Source organism: Bombus vosnesenskii, unplaced genomic scaffold (assembly GCF_011952255.1).
Source record: "Bombus vosnesenskii isolate JDL3184/JDL3185 unplaced genomic scaffold, Bvos_JDL3184-5_v1.1 scf7180000016262, whole genome shotgun sequence".
Lineage (NCBI taxonomy): Eukaryota > Metazoa > Arthropoda > Insecta > Hymenoptera > Apidae > Bombus > Bombus vosnesenskii.
Window position 1 is genome coordinate 625,045 of NW_022884331.1, and position 16,482 is coordinate 641,526.

General features: G+C 39.8%; 1 protein-coding gene across 4 annotated transcripts in view; it reads left to right on the forward strand.

Moving 5' to 3' along the window:
* The window catches only part of LOC117241980, a 172,949-nt gene that overhangs the window by 120,089 nt on the left and 36,378 nt on the right, over window positions 1–16,482 (forward strand). The window lies entirely within an intron of this gene.

Genomic DNA, 16,482 nt, shown 5'->3' on the forward strand with positions numbered 1-16,482 from the left:
GACAATACCGAGACCGACTCTCGCGTTATGCTTAGACTGCCCGATGGGCATTAGCGGTATACTTAGTAGTTGACTTTTCCAACGATGTAGAAGAAGTGCAGTCGAGTGACGATGCTGTGTCGGAGGAAAGCTAAGGATGGGTGTGTCTAGCGCACGGGACCATCGGATTTGTTGGTGCCGATGTTAGTTAAGAGAGTGAGGGAAATAGGCTTCGCCGTTAATTGGTTAGACGAAGGGTCTTAACCGCCCTCGAGAGAAAGTGGTTAGTGGGAGGAAAGTTGCAGCGTACGTGACAAAAACTAATTTTCCCTTTTTCGCCGTGTGGTAGACAATAGTCTCTAGAAATTCCTCGGAAACAGATGTTTGTTTGTTTTGAAGGACCTTAGCAGGCAAGTGACTCGGGTTTATGATGGGTGCTTAAGGCTATTAAGGGTACGCCGTACGGAAAAGCGGACATCTGGTGTCCGTCTGGCCCGCGGTGTATGACCTGGGCCAGGCAGAGAGTCGCCCGGCGTAACACCATGTATCGTAATAAAATAGTGGGATTCTACGTGGCGAAGGAATTACGTACTTGTGTTCGCAAATAATTACACCGATTAAATGGGAACTGATGAGGGGCGAACATTTTCTGGTCACCTGCCGGCTTGTCTATGTACAGTGACGAACACAAAGACCGCATTTTCACAGATCAGATTTTCCTATAAAATCCTGCGTAAATCTTTAAAACGTAATTTTTGAAACTGAAATATTTCGTAATTTTCTCATTATCATTGCGGGTAGCTGTACAATAACAATGAATAATAAACATGAAATGTAAAATTACACTTAGTACACAGCTAATACAAGAATCCCCACTTTTCAAAAAAAAAAAAAAAAAAAAATGCAAAACTTTATAAAACAAGCGAAGTTGTGCCAATACTTTTGTTCCTCACTGTATACATACTTTACGTAATCAGAGCCGACGGGATGCATACTTGGGAAACTTCCGGTTCCAAGAATCGCTCATGCCGATATCTTCCTTCTTCTTTTACTCTTTTTCGTGTCTTTTTGTCCGTTTTCACTCATGGAGTACTGGTTCGCTGATTCTAGTAAGGAAATACGAAGTTACACTGGAATTTATACGTTATATAAAATCGATCCTAACGAGACTAATTGAGGAGTCGAATTATCCGCCGGAATGAGATTACCTCAGTCTCGTTTTCCGAAGGATACGAGCTTATTAGATGTTTTGCGAGCAGAACGTCGAATGTACTATTATTAGAAATCGTGCTGATCCTTACTCAATAACAGCCCTAGTCGTATTCGGTTTCTTCTAAATTAAGGAATAAGTGAATGTTGAATTACCATACATTAACCTTTTAATATTTATTCTTAAGGAACATTCATATTTTGTTGACTGTCTTATAATTGACCTATTGCGTATACGACATGAACTCTTCGTAAACTTTCCGTATAGATTATTCTAATTACCTAAAGATCATGTTTGACGTACATCGACGAATTTCTAATGTTAATAATTATTCCTTCTGCCAATTTGTGACGGCAAAGGAAGAAGAATTTTCTAAGTACATAAGTTCAGAACACGATAAGATAACATTCAAATTTTCTAATCCAGAATTATATAAACTTCCTTGGCTGTGTTTGTTACACAGGCCATTTATCATTGTATTATGTACCAACGGATACGCCAAAAAGAGACCATTAATAGACAGCAAACAACCTACTTTTACCAGCACTGCAAACAAGCGTAAAACATCCAATAATCATACCGGAAACATTAACAACCCGGCATAAACCACTTGAAAGTTACGCACCGAAAAACGTTTATGTTCAAGAAAAACTGTTGTACAGTTGCTTCACCGATAGAAAATTAGCATTAAAGAGAGCAAAATCGAAGAGCGTAAAATGCAGACAAGATAACCAGAGACAACTAACCTCGTGAAAGCGTTCGTTTCCTTTAGTCCGTTTCTATAGCTGATTCATTACAGCAAAGAGAACATTGAAAAATCTAAATTCCCCGCAAGGGACAGAATTTCATGGACTAACGGCCGGCCAATGAAATCATTGAAATTTCCTGCCACGTGCAGGCTTACGTCTCTCGAAGCGACACGGACATCGTTCAGCAGGAAATTAGCTCGGTTCCCGGAGAAGATAGATTCGAGACAGAGGAGAGGGCACACGCGAACCCCGGATTCCCGGGAAACTGATCGTTTCCGGTCGGATCGTCGGCCACCATTTCCTTCGATTCCTTCGGCCGTCCTGGCTAATAACACGCCAATCGAAAAGGAATTGCTCTGGTCAGAAACGCAGGCCAGACACTCCCAAGGGCTATGCCGCGCCCTCTGGCGCTTTCTGCGCGAAGCTACACGCGATTCAGATTAATAACGGCCGTTCGAGTCAGGGAAGGCCCCCTGTTAGGGCAACAGGAAGCGGTGCATGGGCGGTGAAACGAGCCGCGTTTTCATAGGCAATTTGCCGTGCAGTTGGCGAATCAGATACGAAGCCCTTGATCACGATCACGTGGTGAAACGCACCTTGATGAGAAATCGAGAGGGTGAGAACGAGCCGCGTGTGTGCATGCACTTCTGGTGTTCAACCTAAATGGAAGGCGAGTCGAATCGATGCGGGAGTTCGATCCCTGTTCAGTTAATTTAGATCTGTTTATAGGATAACTGTTTTATATAAGTGAAGATTCCCGAGCGGGAAAGTGATGGTGTCAGGTGAAAAAGCGTTCGCGAATTATGAGGCAAAATTTTTATCAAGTGCGAGTTATTGTAAGATGAGGTGACCGGAGATGTGATATCTTCAGATGTGGTTCTGATACCGAGAGGAAAAGGTTTCTTTCTTAAGTTCCTATATATATCGCAAGAATCTGATGAAGAGAATATATGAGGCTCTGTTCGTTGATTTGAATTAATTGCTATGCATAGTGAACACCTATCATGTGGGGTTATGATTTACAAATGATGAATTAAAATATTTTGATAAATTCAGACAACAAATCATCTAAAAGAAGATAATGTTTAAGATTGACCGCGTTATCATTATTCTATCTAAATAAATAACTACCAAATAATAACAATAAAAGAATAATATTTTACAAAATCATTGGTGGATGTAAGAGTCACGATGTAGTCTCACTTGGAATCCTGAGACAATCCTGATTGGGGCTGACCATCCTGCATGTCGCAATGTTGTAATTCCATCTGTCAAATTTATATCAAAATTCACCGCCCACCAGCCATTATGCCCCACTTTCTTCCTCGAACTCTTTTTCTCGGCTCCGTCCATCCGTGTCCATCGTTCCCTTTGTCCAAGTCTGATCTCCCCTCCGCCCACCAATCGCGTAATTCACTGGCCAAGAAAAGAAAGTGGAGCGTAATATCGGCTTAAGTCGACCACTGAGCCGGAGATAGTTTATTATAGGTACGGTGCTGGACCGATGTACGGCGTGCGAGATATATATATGACGCGAGGAGGGCATCGAAGGGAGTTTCTCCACCAACCATAGAATACAGAAAGAAAGAGAGAGAGAGAGACAAAGACAGAGAGAAATCGCAAGATTAGCAGCTGATGAAAAGGTGGAGCTTCACGAGATGACGTTTTAAGTGCCGATGAAATTGTACAGCGATAAGTACAGCCTCCGATACACTACCACTAGCAATGGGGTTACGTAGCGTCCCATTATCCATGCAAGGAGTACACGCACACGCGTCTTCTGTCCCCGTCTTTCTTGCCGATGAATCTCTACCTTCTATGCGTGCATACGGTTACTTCGCTCTAGAATATAATGCCACTCTCTGTGTCCGTTCGCTTCGAGCATGAGAACCGATTCGCCATGGGAAGTTGGTATCGCGTATCGATTGGTCAGACGCAAACGCGCCCAGTTAGTAAGAGAAGGAGCGCACAGCGACGGGGGTTCCCGTGCGAGCGAGAGAAGAAGAGAGGGCGCTGCTCGCGGCTAGAGGAAATCCCCGGAGGAATGGATCTCCCTGCAGGTTTTATATGGGCCCTTTACGTGGATTTATCGCCGCTCGGTGGACGCCGTTGGCTCCGAGGAAGAAAGATAGCGAGCAAGAAAGAGAGGCGAGTAGGCACAGGGGAAAAATAGAGGAAGACACGCGCGTTGTACTCTACGTGGGATAAGATACTTCACGGGACGTTAACGTAGCGCTGCCGCGGAGTGATCAAGGTGAAAAGGGTTCAGGGCAATTGTCCACTGTTACTCCGTCGTAATAGACGTTCACCGAAAGCTTTTATTCCGTCGAATAGGCTCGCGCGCTCTTTTGTCACCTGTATCGACCACGCGTAAATCAGCCAAGGCTCTTTCTTCCTTCAGTTCCTCTCTCTTTTAATGGTCTTCCAACCACGACCGCCTGGTGATTGATGCTTCTTTCCCGGTGAAAGCTCGTCGCTTTGTCAACCCGTTCGCGGCAGACGCTCGTGAATTTATTTAATCCGATGATTTAAGGGCTTGCGATGCGCATCCTGGGTCAGTAACGTGATTTAATATTTTATTCTTCGACGTCTTTCGACTAAGGTTCCTTAATAAATCTTTCTAAGTCGTTTTGTTTCTGTGATATAATTACCTTGATTTATTGCGTTCTTATATTTCGTAAAAACATGATAGTTACATTTCTGCTGATTTTTAGGTTTCGATTTATGAATAGAAATTATAACACACTTGAAAATAGAAACAAAGCTTGTTAGATCCAAAGCTATATGTGCTTTAAAAATAATTTGCAGCTTGAAAGAATTTCTAAAGAACCAAACATATAATTATTAAAACAAGCAATACTTTTAAAATTATAAAGAGCGTGGGACGACACATGTTTAATTCCGACATCAAATAAAAAGACAATTCTGGTAGGATGGGACTACTTGAAAACGTATTGAATTTTGAAGCTGCTATAAGAAATAGAAAATATACAGAGTGGTTGGTAACTGGTGATACAAGCGGAAAGGGGATGATTCTACGCGAAAAAAGAAGTCAAAAATATAGAATAAAAATTTTTCGTTTGAGGCTTTGTTTTCGAGAAAATCGACTTTGAATTTTCGCTCGGTACGCGTGCGGTACGTTATAACGGATCTCACTGTAGATCGTTGTCTCGATGGAAAAAATAAAAAAAAAAGAAAAAAAAACCCCTTTTTTTACGTGGAGAAATCCGGCGGATTTTTATCGGCTAAAACCCCACGGGCGGGCCTAGGTGTAGTTCAGCAACGAGTGAAACCGTTCTCCGGGGGTACTTCCCAAACACTCATAGAAAGCACAACAACATAGTAGGCAAGGGGGGGGCCCCCACTTGCCCGTTGTATATACTTCTAAGATGATATTTGGTTTTCCACCTTGGCTTGCCCAGGAGTGGTCTCGAACTCGCGACATCTTACTACCCCATACGCCCTTTACGAGCGTAGCTAGCGAACCCGCCGAGTATTTACTAGTTGTTGACGCATTATGTTCATCAAGTTGTTGGTCTTCAGTGTTGCTATAATGAACACGTGTTTTACAGCTGATAAGATAATAAAATATAGAATAATAGAAAATATAGAATATATAGAATAGAAAATATAGAATAAAAATTTTTCGTTTGAGGCTTTGTTTTCGAGAAAATCGACTTTAAATTTTCGCTCGGTACGCGTGCGGTACGTTATAACGGATCTCACTGTAGATCGTTGTCTCGATGGAAAAATTAAAAAAAAAAAAAATTTAAAAAAAAGATTTTATTCTGTAGTTTCGACTTCTTTTTTCGCGTAGAATCACCCCCTTTCCGCTTGTACCACCAGTTGCTAACCACCCTGTATATAATTTATTGCTTTCTCTATAATCTTCATATAGCGAAAAGTTTGTAATTTGCAATAAAAATAAGACGAGAAAACTTTGCTATTGCATCATAATCTGAGTTAAGGCAATTTGTAACAAAATCTAAAGACGAATCATTGCTTATAGAGCTTTTCATAGTTGTGATCGCCATTTTTCGGCGCACTTCAAAGCATTTCTAGGCTGTTTCTTACAACGTAGTGCCACGAAGTATGTATCCCAGTTGAAACAAGCCTAACTCACGTTCCTTCAGAGGTCGTTCCTTATCCATGAAGCAGCTGTAAAGGCAGTAGGCTGAAACGTTGCTCGATAAAGCATGCAGGAACGCGGCGACGAACCTCTGAAGAAGTGTAAGCGTGAGATAAGTAATCCTCCTATCTTAAATGCGTTTCGCCAGCTATGCTATGCGAAACTTTGTCAACCTACCATGGCGAACACGGAATGATTCGTAAGTTGTAATACGTTTGAAAAGCTTTGGTAGGCTGTACGGTGGAGATATGAACGGTGGATACGAGGTATGGTTTAAATTATCCTGAGAGGAGCAGCAAAGGGGGCATAGAATTGTGCCAGATAACTACTATATATAAATACTATATTGTATATATAAATACTATAAATACTGCAGATAAAAGCGTTATTGCGGTAATATGTCTGTGTAGCCGCGAATGGAAAGGAACGCGTATTTTCCGCACAAATGCATGTATTATTGGAACGAAACAAATATCGTGGAATCTCTTGACCGGACCTGTATCAAATGGTTTCTTCTGGTTCTAGATAAGTGCACTAAATACGTACTGCTAATTTACTTATTTTTTTTTTTTTTTTGGAAGATCAATATCTTAAGTATAGTTGTTTAAGTTAAGCGTAATTGTTAATAGAAAGTCATTGTCATAGACAAGATTTAAAAGATTAAATCATATAAACGAGCAAAAATTCCGCGAACTTTTTACATTATACCAAACTCAAATATATAATCGTTATTTTATGCATTATCTAATTACGAAACAAGCAGTAAGATAGTATGTAAAAATATAGTATATTAAAAAACGTAAATAAAATATTAATAAATTAATAAACGTAAATAATATATGCATTACATAAAATAAAATACAGAACAACAATAAATTTCACAATTGATAACGAATACGTAAAACTTGTATGAACCCAAATAATAGCAAGCAGAATGGTAATAAAATCTAGTTATGGAAGTTCTACCATCTTATCAACAACAAATACCTGTGATTAAAAATCCCCAAGAAAAAGATATAAACAAGGAGAATGATGAATATTAAGGAACCCTCAAGATCTCCAAAATATATTTTCACGGGTGACCCATCAGTAATATACCAAGCTGAGATCTGAAAAGTCTGCCAGTCATAAATCTGTGAGCCGCGTGGCATCTTGAATTTCAGAGGTGCACGAAATTTTCAGGGCACGTTCACCGTAAATCATACCCGTATCTCTGCGGCTTAGTTCTTAGCACAGTGAATTCCCAAGATTTTCAAAACGATCCGCCTTTAAACCCCATCGTATATACCCTTCTCGAATTCTCGTCCAAGAGGAGGCAGAGCCAGAGACAAGTGGCCGTCGAGTTCTCGTAAAGTGATCCAAGCACCTGTGCCAGAACGTTGGAAGAGCGGCAAAGCATAGTAGATAAATACGCGAGAGCGGGAGGTGCACAGGACGTGGACTCGCGCCAATAACGACGGCAGATATAAAGGTGCCGCCACCATATGGCCGGTAGAGGCCGACGCGAGCGTTGCATAATCTTTCTCCTCTCTGTTGGTGCGCTGCGGCCGCGAGACGATAGCCAGACAGCCGCGTGTCACGCATCTGTCTGTCCTCGCGTTCGCCGCGAACCGCGCCGCACAACGCGATGCGCAGCTAGCACGCTTTATGGAAAATGCGCGCGCATACCGCGCATCCATGTACCTGAATACGTCGAATGCCAATCGTGTAGCGGTTAACCTCTTCGGTAACAGAGCTTCACTTGTGAATACTGAGGAAGAAATGTTGTTATAAGTGAAATACCGTAAAAGCAGTTTAATTCCTTCAGTGATACGGCCGGACCTGGTTTTTGGCAAAATAAAATATGAATATGCACTCGCAATTATCTATTATGCTTTTGCTATGAATCTTTCGACTTCTAGTTTCTCGAATCTAAAAGTCAGATTGCGACTCATCCTTATTCATAACTATACTGCGAATTTTTATGCATTTGTGCGGGATTTGAAGGTATAAAATTGCATAGAATGCATGTAATATAGATATATAAAATATGTAATGTATAGTACGTGTTGTAATAGTAGGTGAACAGGTTTTCTATCTAAATCTCATTTTTATTTATCTTGATAAAAATGTGCATTTTAATTAACTAAACTTGTTTGGCCCTTAATAGGTTAATCGCATCTAACTAGGAACAATATGGTGAGTGTGTGCTCGAGAAGTAATGACTCGACGTCTCATCGCGGAATTAGGGTAAGGTCATTATCGTTGACCTCCGCGTGCCCTCGATCATCGAGTCGTCCAAGAACGTCCTCCGCGGTTCCCGATATGGAATCAAGTTGCCCTAGTTGCATTCAACGTTATCCTTCGTGTCCACCTTACAAGGAGAGGCTGTTGTAAGCAAGCGTCCCCGCGCTATTTATATATTGCGATGAATAAGATCGCGAGAAAATGTGCCAGAGCGCCTTGAGAAATCCGCAAATGATCCTCGAAAAATTTTGTTCGCTCGTTAAGAACCAGTTGTCATCTCTGTTATTCTGTTGTACATACATGGATGATTCATCGTATTTTCGAGGTAATAAAGAAAAAAGTATTGCAACCTTCGAACGTGAGGTGACTTCGAAATGTGAAATATTGTCGAGTTGGTTGTCTGTACTAATTGCAAGATAAACATTTCATTAGTAGTTAAAAGGTAATGATACGAGATTTACGCTGGTTCTGATGGAGTTCTGTGGAGGTATATTATAAAAAGTAAACTAAATTTGTAAAATCTCATTTGTTTTACTATCAAATCTGTTACTGTCAAGTAAGGGTATTTATTAATACTGGTAACTCCTAATCTGTAACTTGTAAAATTTCGCTATTTATACCAACTCAAAACTACACGACGATTCCAGGGCATGAAAAGTTCAATTCTAATATTTTCCAGATATTTATTTCAAGCCAGTTATATACTGTGCTTCTCTCAAGCTCAATTAGATCACTCACAATCTAATCAAAAATGTATTTTTCCTTACGGAAGCATTATATCGAGTCTATTTATCTTACACGTCATTTCTGTTTTCAGTTCTCCTAACCAATTACATCTTTGGCTTCAACCTACTTATATACTTAGACCGTCGGTTAAGCTGCATGAATAAACAACTTCTGACGCATATATCAAACTCAAAAAGGAAAAACAGCTTTGAAGAAGGTGCCGGTGATAGTTCGCGCGCCCCTCATTAATCAGTATCAAGTTGTCCATGTCAGGTTCAAAGACGGGACTCGCCAGATGGCGGTGTATGTCTCGGGGAGAAGAAAAGTCCCTAGGGTCTGTACCAAGGGGAAGGGTGATACGCGATTAGGCTCGTTTCTAAATGCAGAAAGTGCAAACGCCTCGCCGTGGGATCAGAAACGCGGCATTCCACGGCTATGCATAAACGGTCGGCATGGTCTGCAGTTGCCCTATGAGAAGGAGTAGTAAATTATCACCATAATAACCCCATGGAAGCGGATTGGATTTCTCACACAGTCTCTCCTCGCCACTCTGTCGCTCACTTCGTCTCTGTTTCTCGTTCGTTTCTCTTGCCCATTTCCTCCTACGCTTAGCAGCAACAGTGGACCGTCTCTCACTGCAACCGTTTACGCCATTCGCGGTGTTTACACGCGGTGGTGGTTTTATAGGAATGTTAATGGATGACATTCCACCCCCCGGACGAAGAAAAAGGTGAAGTCGTCCGGCCTGTCATCTCTCGATGCTTGTCATTTCATGGCGGGTTTCATGACAGTTACTCAATTATGACCTCTTACCTTCTATCCTGGGTGATCGCGTTCCTTTCCTAGGAACAGGCGCGTTGCAGTTATTGTTTAGAGATACTAACGTTTGTGGTGGTTGGATTTTCTTGGAATCACTACGTTTTAATGACAAGAGATATTGGTTTCCGTTTAAGGACTACTCTTTGGTAGTAGCAATGTGATTATTTTAACATTATTTCATATTCGTCTCTGATGACTTGTACAGTAACGTCTCATAATATAATCTAGAAGGTTTGCAATTTTGCCATCAACTTACACGCAGTAATTTAAACCTCAAATTACAAATCGGAAACAAAAATGGACCAACCTCGATACTCAACAAACCGAGTAGCACTATGTTTACAGTGGATGCGCGTTCTAACGAATGAAACATATGAAGATCGAAATTCGTGTACATACTCATAAGAATTCTTCGATTCTCTTCATCATTACATATCGGAAGCTTGACCGTGAATTAGCACCGCGCGTCAGACCAGGTGATAAACTACAATTAGAGGACGCAACTACCATTTCCCTCTCTTCTTCTTTTCTCATATTTCCATCTGGACTCGCGCACGATGCATATCGACACAGCCACCGCGTGCGTAAAAACGCGTGCTCGTGGATGCAGAACGGATTTAAGGGTCGTTTCGCGGTCGGGGATCGGCTCGACTATGAAGCAATTATACGCTTCTACGAATCCTGTGCGCGATTGTCAACGGCCTCGTAATTTCTCGTCCAGGTCAAGCCTCCTTCTTCACGCGAAACTCTTTCCCCCTTTTTCTTCGCGACCTTCCTTTTTCCAGAATATTACTCGCCTATCTCTCGTGTGCAAAGTGAATGCAATTTAATTGGCGAAACTTCCCTGAGAATCCCATTTTTCCCGTACTGGGATCGTATGTAGTACTTGTTAAATAAGAAGGACTGCAAGAGGTTTATGAGAAAGGAGAAAAGAAAATGAAATTGTGGTGAAAGATAGATGGACCTGCGGTTAGATTAATATTCCTTGAATTTGTTTCCATAATTCGATCTAATCTAATGTAATTAAAAATTATGGTAAATTTATGATTTCTAATTTTGAATTATTAGACGAGCCACAATTATTAGGATATTTACTGATATTTAGTAAAGATTGAATACTTCTGATAGCTCTCATTATCTAATTATTTCATTTGCTTCATATGTGTCGTATAATGTACTAAACAGATTAAGTACTAAAGAACTAGAATAAGTACTAATAGAATATTAAGTACTAAAAGTAATAATAATAAGTACTAAACAGATTAATTTTTTTTTTTTTTTTTTAGAATTTACCAATAAATGTAATGACTAAAAGATGTCCTAGTATAAGTGTTCTAGTATATACTTAAAATTACAAGTACCTAGGTACATTCGTATTACTCTTCCAAACATTTCCTAATATCAACAACCCTTTAACTTTAAAGTATGCTCCATACACTTATGTTATCCAGTAATTATTCCAAAATTTTCAACGAAGGGAAAAGTTGAGTAATCATAGCGTCAACTATTCCGTGTGTAAGTCGCGTAGGGCATTACGGGCACAGGCGTAACGTCTGTTAGCGGCGACGCCTTATCTCATCCCATCTCGTTTCTTCCGTCGTTGTAATTGCGAGGTCTCTCGGGGCCCGCGCCGCAGATGAGTTATATCGTCGGTGTACGGACTTGCACGGTGGGCCCCGCTGATGGGCCCAGTACCGAGGTGAGACTATTCACTGGTCCTGACACCTGACGGCCAGCGTCCAGAAAAGGGATCGAGCACTCTTAGGGACCGCATGTAGGAATAGCGATCCCTAACACCGCTATATTTACACATACGATTTATTTCTGGCGATTGTAATGTCACCTTGGAACTATTTGGCGTGTTAAAGACAGATTTTAGAAGAAATAGAAGTTGTTTAATTCTTGAATAATATGATGAGCATAGAGAGAAACTTATCTAGATATCTGTGGTCTAAGAGTTATTTGACGAAAAAATAAACTGAGGTCAAAGGTTGTTATACAACGAGCACGAGCAAAATGTATATGAAGAATAATAGAGAAACAAAGATACTAATAAAGATATTTAATAGAGAATAAGTTTCTATGATTATAAATTCATTTTACAACTAACTTCAAAGAATCTTTTCAAAAACACAACTTTTTATAGCAACATAGAGTTTAAAATATATTATACAATATGGAATAGAAGTATCAGCTCCATAAATTAAGAAGTACAAATTGTTGAAAGTGTTATGTGAAAGTTGCTCTTTTTATATCGGTCAATAAAAGGAAACCCAAAGAATGAAATTCTAAGAATCATATTGTGTATTGTAACATATATATATATATATATATATATATATATATATATATATATACATATATATATATACCTATATCCTAGCAGAATATTGCTAACTTCTTATAGTTGATACTTCCTTAATGAAACCACATGATAGTTCGTATACCACTTCTATGCCCTACAATAGTAACTTCCTGAACAACTTCAACTTCTCTTCCCAGCAGCATTCCAATCTAACGATCTCGTTCGTTTCTCTCATTTCCCACGATATCCGCATAAAAAAGTCTCTCGTTGTCCTTCGTCACAGTCGTGCATAATACCATTGATCTTTATTTTTTCCCGCGCAATTTGATTGCGCCATCGATTTCTCATCGAAAAAGGAAGTCTCTATCGGCACGTGAAGACGATTTTCCTTTCAACGAAGAAGAGAACGTGGCGTTCTATGACGATCGCGGCGAACAGTCCTCGCTTGAAAAGCATCGGGACGTCTTTCTGGTCTTTATCACGAACAATACCTCCGCGAGAGGTATATTATAGCCCTTGTTCGCGTTTGACGCGAGGCTGCGCGCGCAGCGTTCGCCGCGCATGCGCATGGGCATAGCGGACGTGCTTCGTGATGATTACTTTCGCAGAAAGTCGAGATAAGCGAGTCAAGAATAACAAAAAAAGAAACTCCGAGCCAGATCGATAATCGCCCGATTTCAATGCAACCAGATACGCTTTTATGCGTAGGCCGCTATCATTTCTTCATATATATGTAACTGTATTGATCATCCGAACACAACGTGAACAAAGACTGCCATATATATATATATATGTATATTGCGCTCAGGGACAAATGTGATGCTCGAGTTGACACGCGCGGTATGTTGATCAAGTATCTTAGAAGTTTCAAGTTGTAATAATTTACCAAGTCCACTTGAGACCTTTCGAATCGTTGTCGCCTTCCTCCCACCACTCAAACATTGTTTAAATATTCCTATACCTCAAGGACCACCGTTTGTCATTCTACCAGATAACAAGGACGAATAGAGAACGGAGAACGTCGAAGTCGTGATGGGTCTGCTTTTTTCCTTCCTTACAAACAAAAATGTAAAGCGAGACTAGTTATCCATGTTAGAGAATTATGTGATTGCGAAAAGCATTCGAACAGGTCTAGAGATTTATTGGTAAGACAAGTTTTAATAATAATTTCAATTTTTTACTTAATCCAGAAATTTTCTCTTTAAATCAAATGTTCATATAAATTTGCAGACCGTAAGTAAAGTCTTGCACGACATTAAGAAATTAAATTGAACCACTGAATCCTTTTTGGTATTCGTAAATATCGATTAGCAGAGAAAGAGATGACACGAGCTCGTAAAATGTTGAACATACGACGAATGGTAATTACGACTTTCACCAAAAGCCGAAGGTACCAATTAATCCTTCCTAGGAGGAATGTAGATGCGCAAGAACAGGCTACATATCATCTGATTTATAATGCCGCGTAGTAAAAGGCATTCGCCCTAGGAAGCGCGTTCTAATTGGAGGTATGTTTTTCCCGATCGGGGTCGCCGATGTATCGTACCGCGCGTGCGTACATGTGCACCGGAATTTATGCCCGGTTATGTCGTGTGTTTTAAGGGATCGTCGCTCGAGCGTAATAATTTACGAGCGCTAAACCGGAAAAGATGGAATAACACGCGTGTAACGCCGATGTCAGCGTCAGTCGATGTTTTCCTGATTAACTGGGTCTCTGAACTCCTTTTAACTTCCTAAAGCAAACGAAGTCTTAGTTAACTGAATTATTATTAATTTCGTCTATTTAATATTTGATATGATTAAATCTAACCATACAACCTAATATTATATGAAGGAAAAATTATAACCAGAAGGGAGAATCAAAATGAGCTCCTAGTATATGACATTATATGTTTACATTACATATTATATGTTTGTAACAAGAAGAAAAACAGGACAACGGTGGCTATGTGGTTACTGTAGCTGACTGCAAACACATAGGTTGGCGGTTCCTCCTGGATTTTGACATAAGTGTGTTCAGGATCAGAAGTGAGATGTAATGGGTGTGAGAATCCGTACTTGCGCGACGCAGTTTCTAGGTCTTAGGTCTCTGTAGATCTTTGACATTTACGAAATATAATGAGGAGAAGTTTCAGACGAAAGGGAAATTACCTCCTGAGATGTGAAAAATAAAAAAAAGCCTACCTATGAAAACAACATAGAAAGATGTGAAAAATAAAAAAAAAGCCTACCTGTGAAAACAACATAGAAAAAAGAAAAAAGAAGTAAAAAGAAGAAAAAAGAAGAAAAAAGAAAAAAACAAGAAGAAAAATACGCTTGTTCAAATGGAAATTAACAGTCTTAACTAGGAGTAACACGAAAAGAATTTTCGGTAGCCTGTAATAAGACTAATTCTTTTTTTCTTTATCTCCGAGGGACCGAACTAGTCGAGTCGATCCAGTTACAATTTCCAATCGAGATGGAATTCGATCCTTGGTTATAAATAGGACCAAGAGTGAAGGTAGTACACAGCCGGTCGGTATCTACCAACAGGCTGGATAGCAGTACGCACTTCGCCAATCTGCAGGATAGCCGATACAACTCGCACGCAGCGGTTTAACAACCGGGTCAGTGTTTTTCGCTCTAGTTGTGTTGATATGTATAATCTTAGTAATTATATACCACCACTGTGAAGATTTACCTGACGTTGGGCAAGGAGAGGCTCTGTGAATTCTCACAGGTGAGATAGGGAAAAGACGAGGGGCGAAGGTATATCCACATTTTATTCCGTGCACCAATCACAGCTGATTGGTACCGACTGTTATTTGTCGGGGCTCGAAGAAAAAAATCCATTCGATAGTCTACTCCTACGTGTTCGTGTGGACCGACCAAACGGATATATTGTTAAGGGCGAAAATTACAGACAGCCGGCCGTCGGAACTCTACCGAAATAATTATTCGGCCAATCGGGATCGATTATTGTACTCGTTAACCGGTCGGCTAGTATCATTACCGGAATTATCTTCCATCCTGACTGTATTACTAAATCGAAATCATTAATGATTTCGTTGTAACTAATTTCCAACAATCGTACCGCCAGCCTTTTTAACATACTTATGAATAGCGTATTTCTTTCCTTCAAACAGAAATGTCATAATCGTTTGGAATAATACAAAATGACGGAATTATATCCGGTTGTTCCTGATGCAAAATTTGTTAAAACTTTTATTCATCAAGAAATAACTTCGATTGCTAAACTATGAAAAATATGATACGAATTTCAATCATTTTAAAATGGCAATTCATAAAGGCTTCTAACGTATAGTCGAGAAGTAAGGTAGTCCTATTTTTTTATTATGTTTTATTTTATCCTTGCAACTTTGTTTCAATGGTCAAAATGTATTGAATCTGTTGAACCATCTATTGACGATGCAATTAATATTATTTTTAAGAAAGTTATAAACAATTGAGAGCTTTTATTAAAAATTCAACCACTTTGCAACAACCTGATATTATGGACTCGTCATATTGCGTAGACCACACATTCGAATGGAAATTCAATGTGTTGGTAAACTCGTTAAACTAATCAAGGAAAAAGCAGAAACTATGGAAATCGATTGTTAAGTGATGTTATTAACTGATGCTACATGAACTGTTCTCGACAATTATTATCCACCCTTTACAATGTTGCAGTATGTCTAGTGACACGCGAAACATACGAAACGGTCAATTTTAGCCCATCGCGAACCTGCGAATCATCACTAGTCTGCGTTTATTCGTATAATTTAGCGTACTAGTAAATCGCGCGGGAAATACTCGCGCGACAGAACCAGTTCGTCCGCATCGAGCCTTAAGGTTACGAGGAGTGATCGATTGGCGCGCATTCTGACATCGTAAAGGGAAGATGCACATGCACACGCGAACGCCTCTCGAATTGAGAAAGGGGATCTCCTAGAGAGAATGCAGAATAGCATTATGTAACTTGCGTACGATCGTTAAATCTGATTTTATATGACGGATGCTACGAGTGAAAGTTGGGCGAATTGAAGAAGAGAGTTGGGCGACGTAAAAAGAAAAGCTATTTGACGTCACGTGAAAGTGGTACCTGTGTAAGCATCAGGAAATCTGATATGAAAACGATAAGAAGAAAGATGTACACTTAAAAATTAAGAAGATATATTACAATAATAACAAGTAAAATCTATACGTTTGTTCGTACTTATTTTACTTCTATAACTAAATTATATACAGGGTGGTTGGTAACTGGTGGTACAAGCGGAAAGAGGGTGATTCTTCGCGAAAAAAGAAGTCGAAAATGTAGAATAAAATCTTTTTTTTTAATTTTTCCATCGAGATAACG